General features: G+C 40.3%; 1 protein-coding gene and 1 pseudogene across 10 annotated transcripts in view; one reads left to right on the top strand and one right to left on the bottom strand.

Annotated features, from left to right (window-relative positions):
- DENND1A (DENN domain containing 1A) overlaps positions 1–17,647 on the bottom strand; it is a 536,096-nt gene that overhangs the window by 287,244 nt on the left and 231,205 nt on the right. The window lies entirely within an intron of this gene.
- Positions 4,407–5,434, top strand: LOC128568016 (pre-mRNA-splicing factor 38A-like; annotated as a pseudogene). Its single transcript, XR_008374969.1, has one exon. The product of XR_008374969.1 is annotated as a pre-mRNA-splicing factor 38A-like (transcript).

The following is a 17,647-nucleotide window of genomic DNA, read 5'->3' as shown; positions in this document are numbered from 1 at the left end:
ACTACTACCTTCCTCCTTGGTCTGCTCCAACCTCTTCCCTTCTTCTTCCATCCCTAACCCAATTGTCCCACCGTTCTCTCCAAACTTACTAAAGAGAAAAGCACCAACATGCACTTTCCTATCTCCCATTCCTACACTGCTACTCCCTTCACTGTCCCTACTGACTGGAGGTAGGAAGCAGGGAAGATCCGAGATCCTAACTGCACTGCCTTCTCCAAGACACCCCCCCCCCCTTATACTCAGTGAACAAGTGTTCACACCTTTAGGCACAAAAGAAACTACCTGTGTGTGCTGGTCTCTAGTTCTCCAAGTACAATCAGGGTGTGCACATTCTCCTCTAAAGGAAGAGCACCAATAACTTCCTAAGCTGACCACATTTAGCTTCAATGAACATTACTCCAGAATTTAGCTGAGGTGATGTTTTCCAGATCCGCATATACTCCCCCCACTTTTATTAAGACCCACCCAGTATGTGCCCCGCACTCTGATTGGTACATGGGGGAGTCAGATCTGGTTTCAGCATTTGAGAAGCTCACAATCTGAAAGGAGAAACAGACACGCTGGGCCAGTGCTCTGATAGAGGTTCACAGAGGGAACAGAGGAGAGGTTTCAGTAAGTCCTCCCAGAGGAAACGACACTTTGATGACCAACTTTGAAGCCCACGGGGGTTTGAGCGACATTCTGCTACTTAGTTAGTAGCTATAGCCTAAGCCCTGTGCCTCCTTCCCCATCTGTGAAATTGGGATGTAAGATCTTCCCTCACATGGTTATTCTGAGGATGAAATGCACGCGAATGCCCCTACCAGTGTGCCTGGAACACAGTAAACACCGTTTTGTCTTGATAACACCATATTCTTATTGCTAATAAGACTAAAAGTCAAAGAAACCTCAATAAGAGAAAAACACAACCCCCTCTGGGAGATCAAAGCTAGTCTTGTCCTACCTGAGCATTGCGTTTTGCTCATAGCTAATCTCAAATTGTCAATTTATTATGTTATCCAGTTAGGCTTAAGAATCTTTATTTATGGCCATAATTAACATCCCATCATGATACCTATTACATCTATACAAGAAAATATATTGTATGTACTGAATGAGCAGAAATATTAATGTGCATTAGGAAAAACACAAAAATCTCCCATAAAACATCTGTGCTTATGTTAATCTCCCAAAACATTCACCTGATTTTGGAAACAAGCCTCTTTCCTCTCCTGATGGGTATTCAATAATTGTTGCTTTTAGACAGTGGGTTTGTTGTCTTCTGTTCTATGACGGTATTACTGTGATTGAAGGAGATTGCTCTGGAGGAAAGCACAGAAGCACTTTTCTGTTATCACCGATGAAGTGTTGGTAACATGAGATCTTTGGAATAATGGCACCTGCACTGACAATTCAGTGTAATTCTCGGTATTTTCCATTGAGACCAGAGAGGGTGAGTGCATAGGCCTTTCATCATTTTCCTAAGAGAGTTTATGATGCTACTCACTCTTGTATTCACACACCTCCAAGATTTTCCCCATTCAGAGCATCTCATTTTATGGTTTAAATTACCACGGTAATATAATGTAATGGGTTTGTGAAGTTCTAACCAAGGCCCACCTTACTGAAGCTTTCATAGCCTAAAAGAGAAACACACTGTCTGCACCATAAAAGACACGACAAAGGGAAGAAATGGCTACACAAGAAGCCCTGTCCTACTTTTCAGCAATAAACATAATTAATTTTCCCACTGAGATGTAACTTGATATTATTCTCATTTTAGAGCTAGGAAGTGGAAGTTAACGGGGAAAGGGAGGAGAACATGTATCAAGCATTAGGTGCTTTGATGTATTACTCTTCACAGCAAGGCTGTAAGATGAACAGTTATCCCATTTTACAGATGAGAAAACTGAGATTCAGAAGTGACTTCATTAACATAGCTGTTACAGTAAGAGCACAGCTCAGACAAAACTAATCCAATATAATTTCTAAGTCCTACTCACTCTTAAACAGCACAATACTAGTTGTAAAATACGATTAGGTATTAGGTATAATGAGCAATCCTGAGATTAGGATATAAAATTCTTCTCTTGCAGTTCTCACTGTAATGCCCTGATAAAATGCAAGCTTGCCTCCAAAAGCCCCTCAGCTCTCAGTGTTCTGAGCAATCCATCTCTGGCTGCTTCCCAACAATTCAGTGTGTTTTCTTACTTTGCCAGCTCCAGGGACACTAGTCATGTGTCAGCTCTTTATTGCTTCAGGAATTAGTGTACATGTTATATTCAGAAACATAAATATAAATAGCTCAATTTAAAATGTTTTAATCAAATATGGCAGAAGAGTATTTTAAGTTTCCAGTGCTTCATGTCAAGACCCAATGCCTCTGCTACCCTAAATGTGTATTTTTAAGTAGTTTTTCTAGAAAAACGAAGGCCTATGTCTTAGATTCTTAAACAGACTGTGTTGCCTTTTTTAATTTAAAGTATAAAGCTTTAAATGTATGCTTATGGTGACAATTAAGGAAATGCTAGATTAGACAGGGCATCAGATTTCCATAAATAGCTCTCATTTAAGTTCATTTCCACCCCAGATCTCTGCTTGAATGTTATATCATTCAATCGCAAATCTCTCTATAAAAGTGTCTGGCTGTCTCTTAAACCCATTTACGCGCTATGCTTCAATGCCTTTCCTTGGCAACTTTTTCCATATGCTTAACTTCTTTCAGGGAAGCAGTTCTGTCTCAATTCACAGAACAGCACACCAATCAACACAAGCTCGCAGGCAGGTAAAGAAAGGAAGGAGAGGCAGGCACACAGAGAGAAAATAGGATATGAATGAAGCTGGTCCAATAAAAGTAAAGTTTTTAGAAGGCAAGGAGTTTTAGGCCAAAAGAAAATGAACGTAGCACCTACCCCCAAGCAATCACAGAGCTCTGAACTTGAATTTATAACCCGAACACTCTGTACCATATGCAACTTGAGACACACAACTGGTAGCACTACAGGGGATTTATGACTTATGACTTGTTCATATTTAATTTGTAACCAAACACTTCCCCTTCCTCTTAGCTACCTTAGAACTCTTGATTAACTCTTGTTTTCACAGGTCAGAGGTTAAATAAAGGAAGAGAAACATTCTCGGGTGAGATTGCCCAGAGCACCACATCCAAGAATGACCCTGTGCAAGGAACATTAAAATAAGCGATAAGGCTGGAGATTGTTTCAGACAGCTGACGTTCAAAGCCTGCTCCAGTACGAAGCAGGACCTTTCAACTACAGAGCTGGCAACAAAGACAGACAGGAAACGGGCCTGCTCTCAAGTTACCTTTAGTGACGAAGCAGCTCTTTCCCCAGGAAGATTTTCCCAAAGTTGTGTTTGGAAGTGAAACACAGGGGAACTGTGGGGTTTGAGGGAAGGTAAAGCATTTGTGCAAGGCACACAGTCCTCCTTGCTTCATTCTGCGGTGGGAATCTGTCTCACCGCCCAGACTCTCTGACTCTGAAGGAAACCTCCACTGCCATCTCATTTGGTAGCAGACCTGGGCCAGGCTGAGGGAAGCAGAATTCCTTGTATGAAAGTGATCCCATGGAAGCTCAGCAACCCTGCCGAAACTGCACGAGCCACTCAGTTCCAAGCACCTTTAACACTATGCAGCTCCTGATGCACCACGCGGGCAAAAATCATAGTAGGAGAGGAATTTACTCAGGAATTACCAAATGTCAGGAGCTTTACACGACTTATTTCTTCCTCACAGACATTTTTTTTTTGTCTTTATTTTTTTTTAATTTCAAATTAATATGAAGGTATACATTTTTAGATTATCTTGTTCTCACTTCCAAGTTAAAGTTCAGGTTGTAGAAGAACCCCTCACCCAGGGAGTGTGGAATATACCCACACATTGTGCCCATTAGGTGAGATCCCACCAAATACCCTCCTCCCTCCTTCTGCCAATGGTCCTCGTCCCTCTGCCCCATACTAGACTATACTTGTGTTTTATGGTTCATGTGAGCATGTAATTGTTTATAGATTGGTTTCACATAGAAATTCTAAGTAGGAACCATTGCATCTCCCAGATAACAAATGAGGAAACAAGCGCAGAGGCTGGGTAACCTGCTCAGAGTCACATAGCTACAAAGTAGATCACGGTGGAACCCAGTGTTTCTACAGGAGTAGGTACTTTCTGAAAAAATTTTCTCCCAGGATCAGTAAAGTAAGTGTTAGCACATACACTACATTTGATTAGGTGTTTTCAAATTGTTGTCCAAATGGCACCCTCGGTAGGCTCATCTGCTTTATAGACAGCATGCATTCATTCAATTCATTCATTGCCAACCAGACACTGGGTACAGAGCTGAATAAGTAGGTCCCTGGTTTAGATCTATATGTGAAACTATTAAGGCATTAAGAATAATCTGATAAAGGATTCCGGCTTCAAGATGGTTGTCTGAACTGTTTATTGAGACTTTCCCCACCTTTCTCCATCCCTCTGGTGTTTTTTATTAACCTGGACATAATGCATTAAAGGGCCCAATGGAAACAGAACTGAAGGAGTTCTAAAATGGAGTTCTAAAGTGAAGGATGCACACAGCATCCATGGCACCAACCCTCAGTATTTGGTGGAGAAGATCATTCGAACATAAATCTATGAGTCCAAGTACTGGAAAGAGGAGTGCTTTGGACGTATGGCTGAACTTGTAGTGGATAAAGCCACGGAGTTAAGGTTTGTGGGTGGCGTGCATGGTGGCAACATAAAACCAACTCCCTTTCAGTGTTTAACCTTGAAGATGCTTCAAATTCAGTCTGAGAAGGATATCATTGTAGAGTTCATAAAAAATGAAGATTTCAAGTATGTCCGCATGTTGGGGGCACTTTACATGAGGCTGACAGGCACTACAATTGATTGCTATAAGTACTTGGAGCCTTTGTACAACGACTATCAAAAAATCAAGAGCCAGACCGAAGTGGAGAGTTCGAACTGATGCATGTGGATGAGTTTATTGATGAACTACTGCACAGTGAGAGAGTCTGTGACATCATTCTGCCTCGACTACAGAAACGCTATGTGCTGGAGGAAGCTGAGCAACTGGAGCCTCGGGTTAGTGCTCCAGAAGAAGACATGGATGATGTGGAGTCCAGTGAAGAGGAAGAGGAGGAAGATGAGAAGTTGGAGAGAGTGCCATCACCTGATCACCACCGGAGAAGTTACCGAGACTTGGACAAGCCCCGTCGCTCTCCCACCCTGCGCTATAGGAGGAGCAGAAGTCGGTTTCCCAGAAGGTGGAGTCGATCTCCCAAAAGGAGAAGCCCTTCCTCACGCCGAGAAAGGCACGGGAGCAAGGGTCCAAGACATCACCGCAGCAGGTCCCGAGATCAATGGCACAGATCCCGTTCCGAGTCCCTGTCTCCTGAAAGGTCTAAGAAAAGCCAGCCACAAAAAGAGCCGGAGAGGGAATGAGTGATGGACTCAGTTTGCATCTGTGTAAGAGGATTAAGAACGCCACCTCAGGCAGCTATAAGAATAGTTTTTTCTTACAAGTTTCTCCATTTTTTTTTTTTTTAATCAAAGATGTGCTGAGTTTTGTATCTCTTTTTGAATCTTAATCAACATCTTAGAGGGATGATGTCAGTTTTTGACCTAAGGATCTGAGGGTTGCAGATATGCATGATAAGGAAAAAATGTGGCCACCGAGTGACTGATTCCCTTTTTGTTATTAAACCTTAAACATCCATTTTAAAAAAGAATAATCTGATAGAGGCAATAAGAGCAAAATTTGGAAAACGTGAGAAGTAATGATTGGGTCACCCTAAAAAGAGATAGGGTGTGCACTCCCTCTGCACCTTACCACGTGATAGCCACGGCATGAAATAGGCAGTTTCCAACAAAACAGAGGAGCTTACATGCCAGTGACCTGAGGAGGGCCAACAAAGTTGGAACATAAAATGCCATTAGTCACTCTCTGTCGTGACCCTGATAAAACTCCCACCCCTCATAACAGCCCTTCCCAGTTTTTAAAATAATCTTTATTATAAGCCAAGAGAAGCAGTCCATGTTATAAAAGCCTAAAACTAGTATTATAAAGCCCCAGAAAAATATGGCTGCATTCACAAATTTTTAAAAAGAAACCCTAAAAACGAAACTTAAGAAAAGGTGCTTACTCAGAGACCTCATAGAAATTGGTTTCTCTGATACAAATTCATGAACTCGTATAGTATAAAAGAGCAGGAAAGTTGCCTTTCAATGAATAACTACTAAAGTAGAAAATTACAATGAAGGCCATAAAATGCATGCATAAATCAGTTTACTAATGATTAAATATTATAACTTGATTTTTTTATAAAATATTTTAAATGATAGTTCTGTATTACTTATAGTAACAAAACACACACACCCCTTTAAACATGTGCTAAGAGAATAATTAAATAGATGATAGAAAACCCAGGGAATAGAAAATTATGTTGTAGATTTTGGTCTATGTGTGTGTGACAGAGTCTGCACACTATCCAGGGTGACTTTCTGGGTTATAGGATTGTGAATCATCTTTTATTTCCCTCCGCATTCTTTTCTATGTCTTCCATGGCTTAGATATTGATCATGCAGGACCTTAAAAATGAGGAGAAAAGATGCCTTTAGGTATTCTGTGTTATTTAATTGTGAGTAAAAGAAGCAACCTAAATGTGCAATAAAATGAAATATTATATATTGATTAAAATCACTATAGACAAATATTTAACATAGAAAAACAATCTATTTGGATATAAAAGCAAGCTCTAGAATATGAATGAATGAGTTTTTCGCTTTAATTTTTGTGTTTTCCTATATTCTCTAAACTTTCTATAATGAAACATATTACTTTTATTAACTATAAAATAAAAATATTCTCTCTTTCCTTTGAAAACCAAAGCAAAACAAAAACCAGCCACATATATGATTCCTCCCTGCCAACCAACTTCCAAATGGTCTTGCTGAAGGGGAAGGGAGGTGGCTTAGTCGGGGAGAGCAGAGTGAAAGAAGAGCCTTCCTGCTTCTTTAAGTGTGCTTAATAACTGTGATGACCCAGTTCCCAAATGGGCTCTCTGGATGAAATGCAAGTTTGTACTCTTTAACAAACTGGTCACACCAGAGCCTCATGCTCTCCCCCCCTGCACCATGCTCATCATGGATCTCAGTTCCAGGGCAGAGGTGGTTAGCTAATAAGGTTTTCAGTGACCTTTCCTTAATGTGGGAACAGTCAGCTTCAATAAACCCTGGTGGGCCCTAGGAAGAAAGAGACCTTCACTTATCCAAGGTCACTCTTAGTTGAGAAGGGGAAAAAAGGGAGGTCAGAATCTATTTTTCCCTGTGAGATTCTGAGGCCAAACATGCAAGGCTGGATCATTTATATAAATATTTAGTAAGTTGTATGCCAGCCCTGTGCCAGCGAGCTGGGACAAATAAATGAACAAGGCACAGTGCTGTCTATCCTCAAGGAACGCTAAGGCTCCCGGGGAGGACAGACAGGGACGCGGTTACCACAGTGCAATGTGAGGATGCTGGGACATAGCTGAGCACTATGAGCTGTGGTGACACTGGGGAAGGGCACCTCAGCTAGGCTGGGTATCAGCTAAGTGAGGAAGAGGAGTGAGATCAAATAGAAACATACTTCCATCTGGGGAATAAAATATTAATTACTGAGGCACAGAGAGAACGGCACTCAGCTCCTGTGGTTGGATCCCTGAGGAAGGGTGCAACAAGGTGCTTCTTTGTGTGGGGTTTAGAGAGTGAGGATAGGGGTGGAGGGAGGAACCTTGGCAGCAGTAGATGAGACTCGAGAAGTCCAGAGACTGGCTTGTAAGAAGTTGCACATGCTGGATCAGGGAGTTTAGCTCTTTTCCTGGAAGCAAAGAAAACTTTTAAGTGGAGTAGAAATTGTTTTTTGTTTTGTTGTTGTTTTTTTTTTTTGAGATAGAGTCTCACTCTGTCACTCCATGTAGAGTTCTGTGGCGTCACAGCTCACAGCAACCTCAAACTCTTGGGCTCAAGCGATTCTTTTCCCTCAGCCTCCTGAGTAGATGGGACCATAGGCATCTGCCACAACACCTGGCTATTTTTTTTTTTTTTTTTTTTGAGACAGAGTCTTACTATGTTGCTCTCAGTAGACTGCGGTGGTATCACAGCTCACAGCCATTAAGTGATTCCCTTGCCTCAACCTCCCGAGTAGCTGGGACTACAGGCACCTGTCACAATGCCTGGCTATTTTTTAGTTGTAGTTGTCATTGTTGTTTGGCAGGCCAGGGCTGAGTTCGAACCTGTCACCCCCCGGTGTATGTGATCAGCATCCTTTGAGCTACAGGTGCTGAGCAACACCTGGCTATTTTTTAGAGATAGGGTCTCACTCTTGTTCAGGCTGATCTCAAATTCCTGAGCTCAGGCAACCCACCTGCCTCAGCCTCCCAGAGTGATAGGGTAGAGCAAGGTGTTTCTTTGTGTTGGGTTAAGAGGGTGAGGATGGGGGTGGAGGGAGGAACCTTGGCAGTAGTAGATTTGACTTTTTAGAAAAACATTTCAGCAACTGAGTAGAAGATGAACTGAAGGGGAAAGTCTGACACCAGATAAACTCAAAGGTCTTAGGACCAATATAGCTGGTGGAAATCCTCAAGAAAGGAGGAGGTTCTAAACGTGAGGGCGTCTGTCAGTGATCTTTTAATTACCGAGTATAATTTTAAAAAGGACTTGACTCTACAAGAGAGGTGATAAATGAGCTCCCATCAGGCAACTTGCCTGCATCCCTCAGAAGCAGTGTATACTCTGTGACATGGCCGGAGAAGGGAGGGAGGTGGCCAGTCCAGAGAAACAGGTGTGGTTCTCCCACTTACTAGCAGCTCGGGGCTCCCACCAAAGCTGTTACTTCATCTCTCCACAGGGCAAGACTTCCTGTTTACCTGACAAGGCGGTAGTACAGAATGAATTAAGCAAAATGATACACACAGTTCACAGAATCAGTTCACAAAGTACACCAGACAATCAAAAACAGGTAGTTTCTGTTATGATTGCTAGGTAGGAAGTGCCTACTTGCTCGCTTAGGAAAAAGATGGATTTTCAGCAATCGTTTGAATAATTGTAAATACCTTTAAAATGCTGAGTTCCATAAACATATGGATATCTTAATTATTTTTAAGATTTTATCTGTCACAAAAAGAGAGGGCTGGGCCAATAGAGATGTTTTTAATTAACATTTATTCACTTAAAAGATAAAGATTTCATTTCAAAGATAGAATAAAAGCAAATTAAAAAGGATAGGGATTAAAAACGTCACCAGTATGTTTTCAATCAGTCCTCAATGGATGACTCTGTTCTAGCTAACATTACTACTCATCCCATGTGCTTTCCTCACTAAAAAAAATAGCGTATACTGTTCTTAGTTAACTAATTAAATAAGACTTAACCCTAGAACATTTAGTATGCTACAGTGACATAAAAGATAGCAAAGGTAATAGACTCTAAGAGCTGTCATTAAACAAACATATGGATGTTAACATTTTTACCTTTCACAAATGTTTGAACTTAATTTTTATGCCTCTAAAATAGCTTCAGTTAATTTACAAACCAATTCTGTCCTCTGAGCCACGTGTGAGATGGAAATGAAAATATTTGGGGCTTGGGCTCTGTCAGGCCCTGTTTCTACTCCACATCGCAGCTACATGTATTTTCAGCTGTATGTTACAGGTAAGGAAACAGAGGCTTGGAGACGTGGTGTAACTTGCTCAAGATCACCAAGCCTAGTAAAGGGATAGTCAGGACTTGAAGACTTACTACCTTTGCTATCTTTTTCTCTTTTTAAAATCAACTTTGAATGATATTTTACATAAAATAAAATCTACCCATTCTATGCCTACATTTAGATGGGTTTTGATAACTGCATACAGCTGTGTACCCACCACCCACAATCAATATATACTACGTTTCCAGGACCCCAAAATGTTCTCTTGCGCCCCACCCAACTCAGTCCCCCTCACTATCTATTAATGTATCACAGCTCTTCCCACACTACACTGAGATCATGTTTTCCACCTGTCCCTCCTACTATCTCTACCTTTTTAAAATTCACTTTTTTTAAACACTAAGTAAAATTCACTCCTGACAAATGCACGCACTGTTGTGAGCACTACAGGAAATCTGGGGGTAGAACACTTCCATCACACGCCCCCCACTCACTCATGCTGTCCCTTTGTAGTCAGCCTCTCCCCCGGTTTCACCTCCTGGCAATGACTGCTCTGTTTTCTCCATAAGCCCCTAGAAACTTGCCACTCCAAGGAGAAAGCAGTCCAATTTGATTTAAGATGGGTCCTCTCCCAAGGTCTCACTTTGGCACCTTATGATCCCTAGGGGATGGGAGCTCCTACCCTTTAAGAAGCCACTTTCTCAGCACTCCTGGGGTTGGAAAGCCTTCCCAGAAGTGGCTGGGAAGCAGAGAAAGTGCTAAGCCCTGGGGCAAGAGGGGGCGGTTCACTCTTCTGACCTGTTTGCTATTCCTATAATGTTGACTATTTCAGAATGGCATAGGAAAGGAATAATACAGTATATGTAGCCTTTTGAGTCTGGCCTCTATCATCTTTTAAGCCACACTGTATATTTTGGCTTTTTTTACCTCACTGGTGACAAATAAAAGACAAGTTTTAATAGTAACATAGTCCCATGAGCATTCCCAAGTATCACAACTCCATGGTACTGGCTGTCACTCCATCCCAGGTGAAGGGATATTATAGGAATACCTCCAGTCCATCTAATGTATTTAAAACAGTATATTATTCACAAACTTCATTAGCTGCATATTAATACCAACAAACAATTTGTGACACATCTCACAAGCAAGCGAAATAAACCAAGTCTGTCTACACTGAGGTTGAGAACCTCTGAATTAGCCCAGTCCAGAGGTCTGGCCATAATCCCTATAGGTGGTACCAAGGGTTTGCTCCATGACCAGAAATGGTGCAACCCAAGCTCTTTGCCAGCTGGTCCAACCAAGTGAGGCAAAGGAAGTGTGAGATGAGCCAGTTGCTCTAAACTGCTCAACTCTCATTTCACAGCAAAAGAAACTGAGACCAGAGAGTATAAAGAACTTACCAGAGCAACACACAGAAAAGCCAAAGGGATAAACCCAGAAGTATTTCCGTCCCTTCTGAATGGCAAACTCCTAACATTAATCTTTTCCTTCTTTTTTTTGCTCTGTCTCCTACCAAGGAGGGTACAAAAGAACATGGTTTCTCTTGTCTGAGAGAGTGTACAGTGAGGTAGCTGCAGTCTTCAATATAATAGCGGTTCTCAGGGGTCACGACCCCTTTGGGGGTTGAACAACCTTTTCACCAGGGTCGTCTAAGACCATCCTGCATATCAGACATTTACATTATGATTCATAACAGTAGCAAAATTACGGTTCTGAAGTAGCAATGAAAATAATTTTATGGTTGGGGGTCACCACAACGTGAGGAACTGTTTTTAAAGGGTTGCGGCATTAGGAAGGTTGGGGACCACTGATCTAGAATGTCCTGAAAGATGGAAATTTCAATTGGATTCCATAGGGAATTCCCATAATCTCTAACTGGGATTTGAAATAACTTCTGCTTAGCTCCAAAGCTGATGCTGTTTCTGTCTACTGTACAGTTTGATATCTACTGTGACACCCATTTGGCTTAGTATTTCAATCGATTAACCATGCTACCAACCCCAGCAAATGTGACAGAATTTCCTTCAGCCCTAACAGGGGTTATTAATGATTCTAAAATTAAATAGAAATGGTCACGTTAGACGATCTTTTATTTTACAGGTCAGTTGAATAAAGACTACTGGAGCACAGAATCCAATAGCGATCCCTAAAAAGAATACCTGATTTTTATGAACCATTTTCTTCTTCCTTTTTCTGTTACTACATACAAAAAAAAAAAAAAAAAAACTGGCACCTTTGTCTGGGTCCAGAATGTAAAATCAGGAAGTAAAATAGCAAGTCTTACAACTGTGAACTTCAATCAGCTCATTACAAACCCAAGAGACATATTTGAATGCATGTTGCCACATTCATTTACCTATTCTGCTAAGCCATTCAATTACGCGATTTCAGACTCCGTATTAAAAATACAGCCATGTTTCTTTCAAAAGCTGGTATTTTGAGAAAAGTGATTAGAACAGCATGCTATGATACGTTAATACAGTGGTTTCATTTGACGGACAATGGCAGTTCCTGAAATGCTCCCTACACTTCATGTTATTGCACTTAGAAATTCACGACTACAAGGCGTCTCAACTTTTTCTTTACTGCTGCACAATACACTCCACGGCCACTGTGAATGCAAACGAAACACATTAACAGCAGAGTTTTGTTAGCATTGGTAATCTTAAGTCATTTTCAAAGGTGGGGAGTGGGTAGGGTATGTTGTTCAAATCGTATAAACACTGAGAAGGATAAAACCTTGTAACTGAGGAAAGAGTAAGAGAGAGAAAGAAAAAGCTAAAGCAAGAGGAAATTCTTGTCCTGCCTTGGAGAGACAGGGCACAAAAGAAGAGATGGAGTTTATTCTAACCAGAAGCAGCTGTTGCTATTCGAATTAGGAAGCATTCCTAATGAATCAGCAGTTCTTATAATAAATATACTTCCCTTTGAAATGTGAGGATTCTGCTATGAGAATTTCTTTTGATATATTTTTTACACGAACTCATTAGATAGAGAAGAGGCAGGGATTGAGCATGTTCCTTTCAAAATGACTATGGCTATCTTATCCATATCATGTCCTCTTAAGGTTAGCCAGACACAGGGAAACAAAGAAATAAAAACTCCAAAACTAAAAAGGTTTCTACTCACCAGCACCTTTTGTGGATCACTCCAAACAAACTTTGTAAGGTGCTATGGAACAGCCCCACCTTACAAAAATATCTGCCACTACACTATTGCCAGTTAAGTTCAAAATGGAAATCACAATTATATGAACAATGAGAGAGGCATTGCTTTTGATTTAAGAGGAATTCCCACATTCCAACATGGTGAAGATTGGCTTACAGAGTATATCTGATCCCCAGATGATCTCACTTATCATTTTAAGAAGAGAAAATAAAGAAAAAAATATGCACATATGTATATTTATTTCATCCCCACCTAGGTTTCATATTTCTTCTTTCTCTCATTGATAACCATTTTTTAACAGACAGGTTTCTCTAGGCAAAAATCACTGTATCCCTCATCAATATAGATAGAAAACTTTTAATGGCTCAAGGAGTAGGGCACCAGCCCTATATACTGGGGGTGGCGGGTTCAAGCCCTACCCCAGCCAAAACTACAAAAAAAAAAAAAAAAAAGAAAAGAAAACTAATTTAAAAGTACATCTTCGCATATTAATCTATTCATTAGCTGTCCTCCAACTTTATTCTGTCTCCCTCTCCCTACCATCCTCTCCTTTCCCTTCTATGGTGGGTTTCCAGAATTCTTGGAGCCTCAGTCCAAAAATCAGATCTTTTTTCTTCTTCTACAAATATCATAACCTGAATAAGGTGGGGTAGGGGTAGATCCAAAGAACAAATTGAAGAGTCTTAAAAAAGAGATCTCTCTGTTCAAAGATCAGTGTGTGTTTATATTCTGAGTCATTACAAAACCAAGGCTCAAAAAGGCTCAGGGAATGGACCTGAGATCATTTGATAAATGTTGGAGCTATAGCTGAACCCAAGCCTCTCCAGCTCAAAGCCATGCCACCACGTTGCCTCTCAAATCAAGAGACATGATCCTGCTCATTGGATAACACTGCTTCTTTAGAACATCTTCCTTGGTGACAAAGCTCTAAAAAAAAACAAGGCAGGAAGGGGTAAGTCACTTAACCAGCATTACACAATTTCATTTTACAAGTGGGAATCAATGCCCCTTTGTCTTATAACCTGAGTCTAACCACTGAATATTGAGATATTTTCTCTGCAGATCTGCATTCCTACAGAAATGCCCCCCTTAGCTTGGCACTTATTTGGCCCAGGCTTTCATCAACCAAAAAGATGATTTGTGCACTGCTTTGCCCTGTGTGATATATTGCACAACTACATTAGCTTTGAAAATATTTCAATCAATTAAATCAGTTATATAAAGGATCAGCTAAGGAAAAGAAGTTCAGACATCCAAAATGTAAATGATTTCTACACAAAGATTATCTACCTCAGAACTTCTTATGTTAGTGAAAACATTATAGAGAGCCTAAAAAATGCAGTACCAGTATATTTTTCCCAGGTACAGAATAACAAATAATTACAAATCCAAGCATTATATATTAGAGATAGGCAAGTTACTTAAGCCCTGCTTTCCTTTTCTATAAAATGGAGCCAACTACCTGTAAGACTTGTCATGGGGATTAAATATTCCAAAAGTAGAGAATCATTAGGTAAAATATGGTACACCCTGGTGACATACTATTTATGTAGCCATTAAAGTGTCCTTCATATAGAAAATTGTAATGTTATAAAAGTACTTATAAATAAGTTAAAAAATCAAGTAAAAAAGATGGTTCTCAGCACATGCAAATTTTAAAATATGTTCATGTGTATTATCTGTATATTACATATATTATTACAAAAAGAGTAAAAGGATTGGGCACAATGGTTCACACCTATAGTCCTAGAGTAAAAGGGTTGGGTATATCAGTGGTTCACACCTATAATCCTAGAGTAAAAGAGTTGGGCATAGTGGTTCACACCTATAATCCTAGCACTTTGAGAAGCCAAAGCAGGAGGACCATTTGAGACCAGGAGCTCAAGAACAGCCTGGGCAACATGGCAAGATCCTGTCTCTACAAAAAATGGGAAAATTAGCTGAATGTGGTAGTGTATACCCGAGGTCCCAGCTACTCAGGAATCTGAGGTAGGAAGATCACTTGAGTCCATGAATTTTAGGTTGCAATGAGCTACAATGATGTCACTGCACTCTAGCTGAGGCAATGGAGCAAGATTCTGTCTCAAAAACAGGAAAAAAAAAATAAGGCGGACAGAGTAAAAGGAAACACACTACAATTTCTATTTTGCAGTAGTAGAATTCAAGGTAATCATTTTCTTTTTCTGTATTGAAAAGAAAAAAATACATTCGCCCAAAAGTCAGTTCCGTTTTTCCCTATGGATATCTAACTGCTCCAACAATTTCTTTTTTTCTTTTTGAGACAGAGTCTCGCTATGTCGCCCTCACAGTAGAGTACTGTGACATCACAGCTCAGGGCAACCTCCAACTCATGGGCTAAAGCGATTCTTTTGCCTCAGTCTTCCAAGTAGCTGGGACTACAGGCACCTGCCACAACGCCTGGCTATTTTTTGTTACAGTTGTCATTGTTGTTTTAGCTGGCTCAGTCCAGGCTTGAACCCACCAACCTAGGTGTATGTGGCTGGCGCCATAACCAACAATATTTTTTTAAGAGACAAGGTCTCACTCTGTTGCCCAAGCTAGAGTGCAGTGGTACAATCCTAGCTCACTATCTATCAGCATTTTAAAATAGACTACCCCCCCCCCACTTTTGAATTACCTTGGTACCTTCAATAAACAACAAAAACAAAAAAAACACTAATTCTCTATGTGTTCCACTGATGTATATGTTTATCCTTGTGCCAATACCACAATGTCTTGATTACTGTAGCCATTCAGTAAGATGAGATCAAGATGGTCTGTGTCCTCCAACTTCATTTTTCTTTCCAAAAATTATTTTGGCTAAGTCCTCTGCCATAAAAATCTCCATATAAATATTAGAATCAGCTTGCCGAATTCTGAAGGAAAAAACAAAGCCTAGTGGTATTGTGTTAGCTCTACAGATCAATTTGGAGAGAACTGACATCTGTATCAGTAACAGTCCTCCAGAGAAACAGAATCAATAGTGTGTGTGTGTGTGTGTGTGTGTGTGTGTGTGTGTGTGTGTGTGTAAAAGAGATTATCTTAAGGAACTGATTCAGGCAAATTCAAAATCTATATGGCAAGCCAGCAGACTGGAAACTTAGCTAAGAGTTGATGATGTAGTCTTGAATCCAAAATCTGTAGGATAAACCAGCAGGCTGGAAACTCAGGAAGGATTTCCATGTTACAGTCACCGTCTTCTCCAGGAAACCTCAATTTTTACTCCTAAGGCCCTTAATTGATTGGATAAGGACCAACCACCAATTGATTGGATAAGACCACACACTATAGAGGGTGGTCTCCTCTATTAAAAGTTAACTAATTATAAATGTTAGTCACATCTAAAAATACCTTCACAGACCATCTAGACTAGTGTTTGACCAAATAAATGGACACTGTAGCCTAGCCAAGCTGACACACAAAATTAACCATCACAACATCCAAAGAACTTAGAATCCTGGAGATTCTCTCTCTTCACTTATTTAGGTCTTCATTTAACCTATTTCAGCAACATGCTGTGCTTTTAGTCATGTAAATACTTTGTTTTATTTATCTCTCAGTATTTCATATTTTGATGCTATTAAAAAAGCCACTGTTTTACTAATTTCAACTTACAGTTTTAATACCAGTTTCCTTACCTCACTCTAAAGTGAATAGAAATGGAACAAAGACCTAAAGGTAAGAGATAAATCTCAAAAAATCTAGAAGAAAATATATAACAAAATCTTTGTACTCTGGGACTATGCAAAGTTTTCTTAGAACATGAACTACAAAATAAACTTAATAGAGGATAGAGCAAGATGGCACACTTGGACCCTCCAACAATCATCTCCCCACAGAAACATCAATTTGAACAACTATCCATACACAAAACTACCTTCACATAAGAGCTAAAGAAACCAAGTGACAGATCACAGGTCCTGGCTATAGAATAATAAAAGACACATTGAAGAAGATAGGAAGGACAGTTTTACATTACTAATGTCACCCTCCCCCAACACCAGAGAGCAGAAGGAGATACTGACCACCTGGAGGAAAAAAAAGGGAAGAAATGTTAAGATTTTGCCTTGGACCTCAATACCATGCCCTCCACGGTAAAACCCAGCATCAAGCAAACCCTCAGGGTCCCTTATTCTAGGTTAATATCTATGGACTAAGCCTAATACCCATCCTGATGCCAGACATAAACCTGTAGGCCCTATGAGACAGATTTGAGTTCTAGCTTGCATCACCATCAGTAGACTACAATAAACTTGGGGCTCTGAATAATCCACAGTGACAGGCAGCCCTCAATGGCCATGGGCTTCAGTGTACCCTAGCGCTACATCAGCCTTGGTCGCCATGGGCTTAGGGTGCCACCTAGTGCTGCAAGGGCTACAGCAATCACAGGTTTAGGAACTAGAATAGACAACTGGCTCAGAATCTCTGAACAGACTTACTTTTGAAACAGCATCCCACACAAAGCTAGACTGCAAAGACTAGAATACCTACTTCTTCAATGAACAGACACTGATGCACAATTACAGAAGGATCAAGAATAATCAGGGAAAAATGATGACATCAAGTGGACAAAATAAGGGGCCAGTGACTGACCCTAAAGAGATGGAGAGGTATAAACTGCCTGACAAAGAATTTAAAATAGCTATTTTAAGGCAGCACCACAAACTTTAAGAAAATACAGAGAAACAATTCAATGAAATGAGGAAAACAGTAAGTGACCAGAAGGAGAAATTCTGCAGAAAGACTGAAATAATGAAAAAAAAAATTCTGAGGACCTGATAAATCCAATGAACAAAATA

The sequence above is a fragment of the Nycticebus coucang genome, chromosome 2, assembly GCF_027406575.1.
Source record: "Nycticebus coucang isolate mNycCou1 chromosome 2, mNycCou1.pri, whole genome shotgun sequence".
NCBI classification, from domain to species: domain Eukaryota; kingdom Metazoa; phylum Chordata; class Mammalia; order Primates; family Lorisidae; genus Nycticebus; species Nycticebus coucang.
This window is presented reverse-complemented; position numbering and strand designations above follow the sequence as displayed.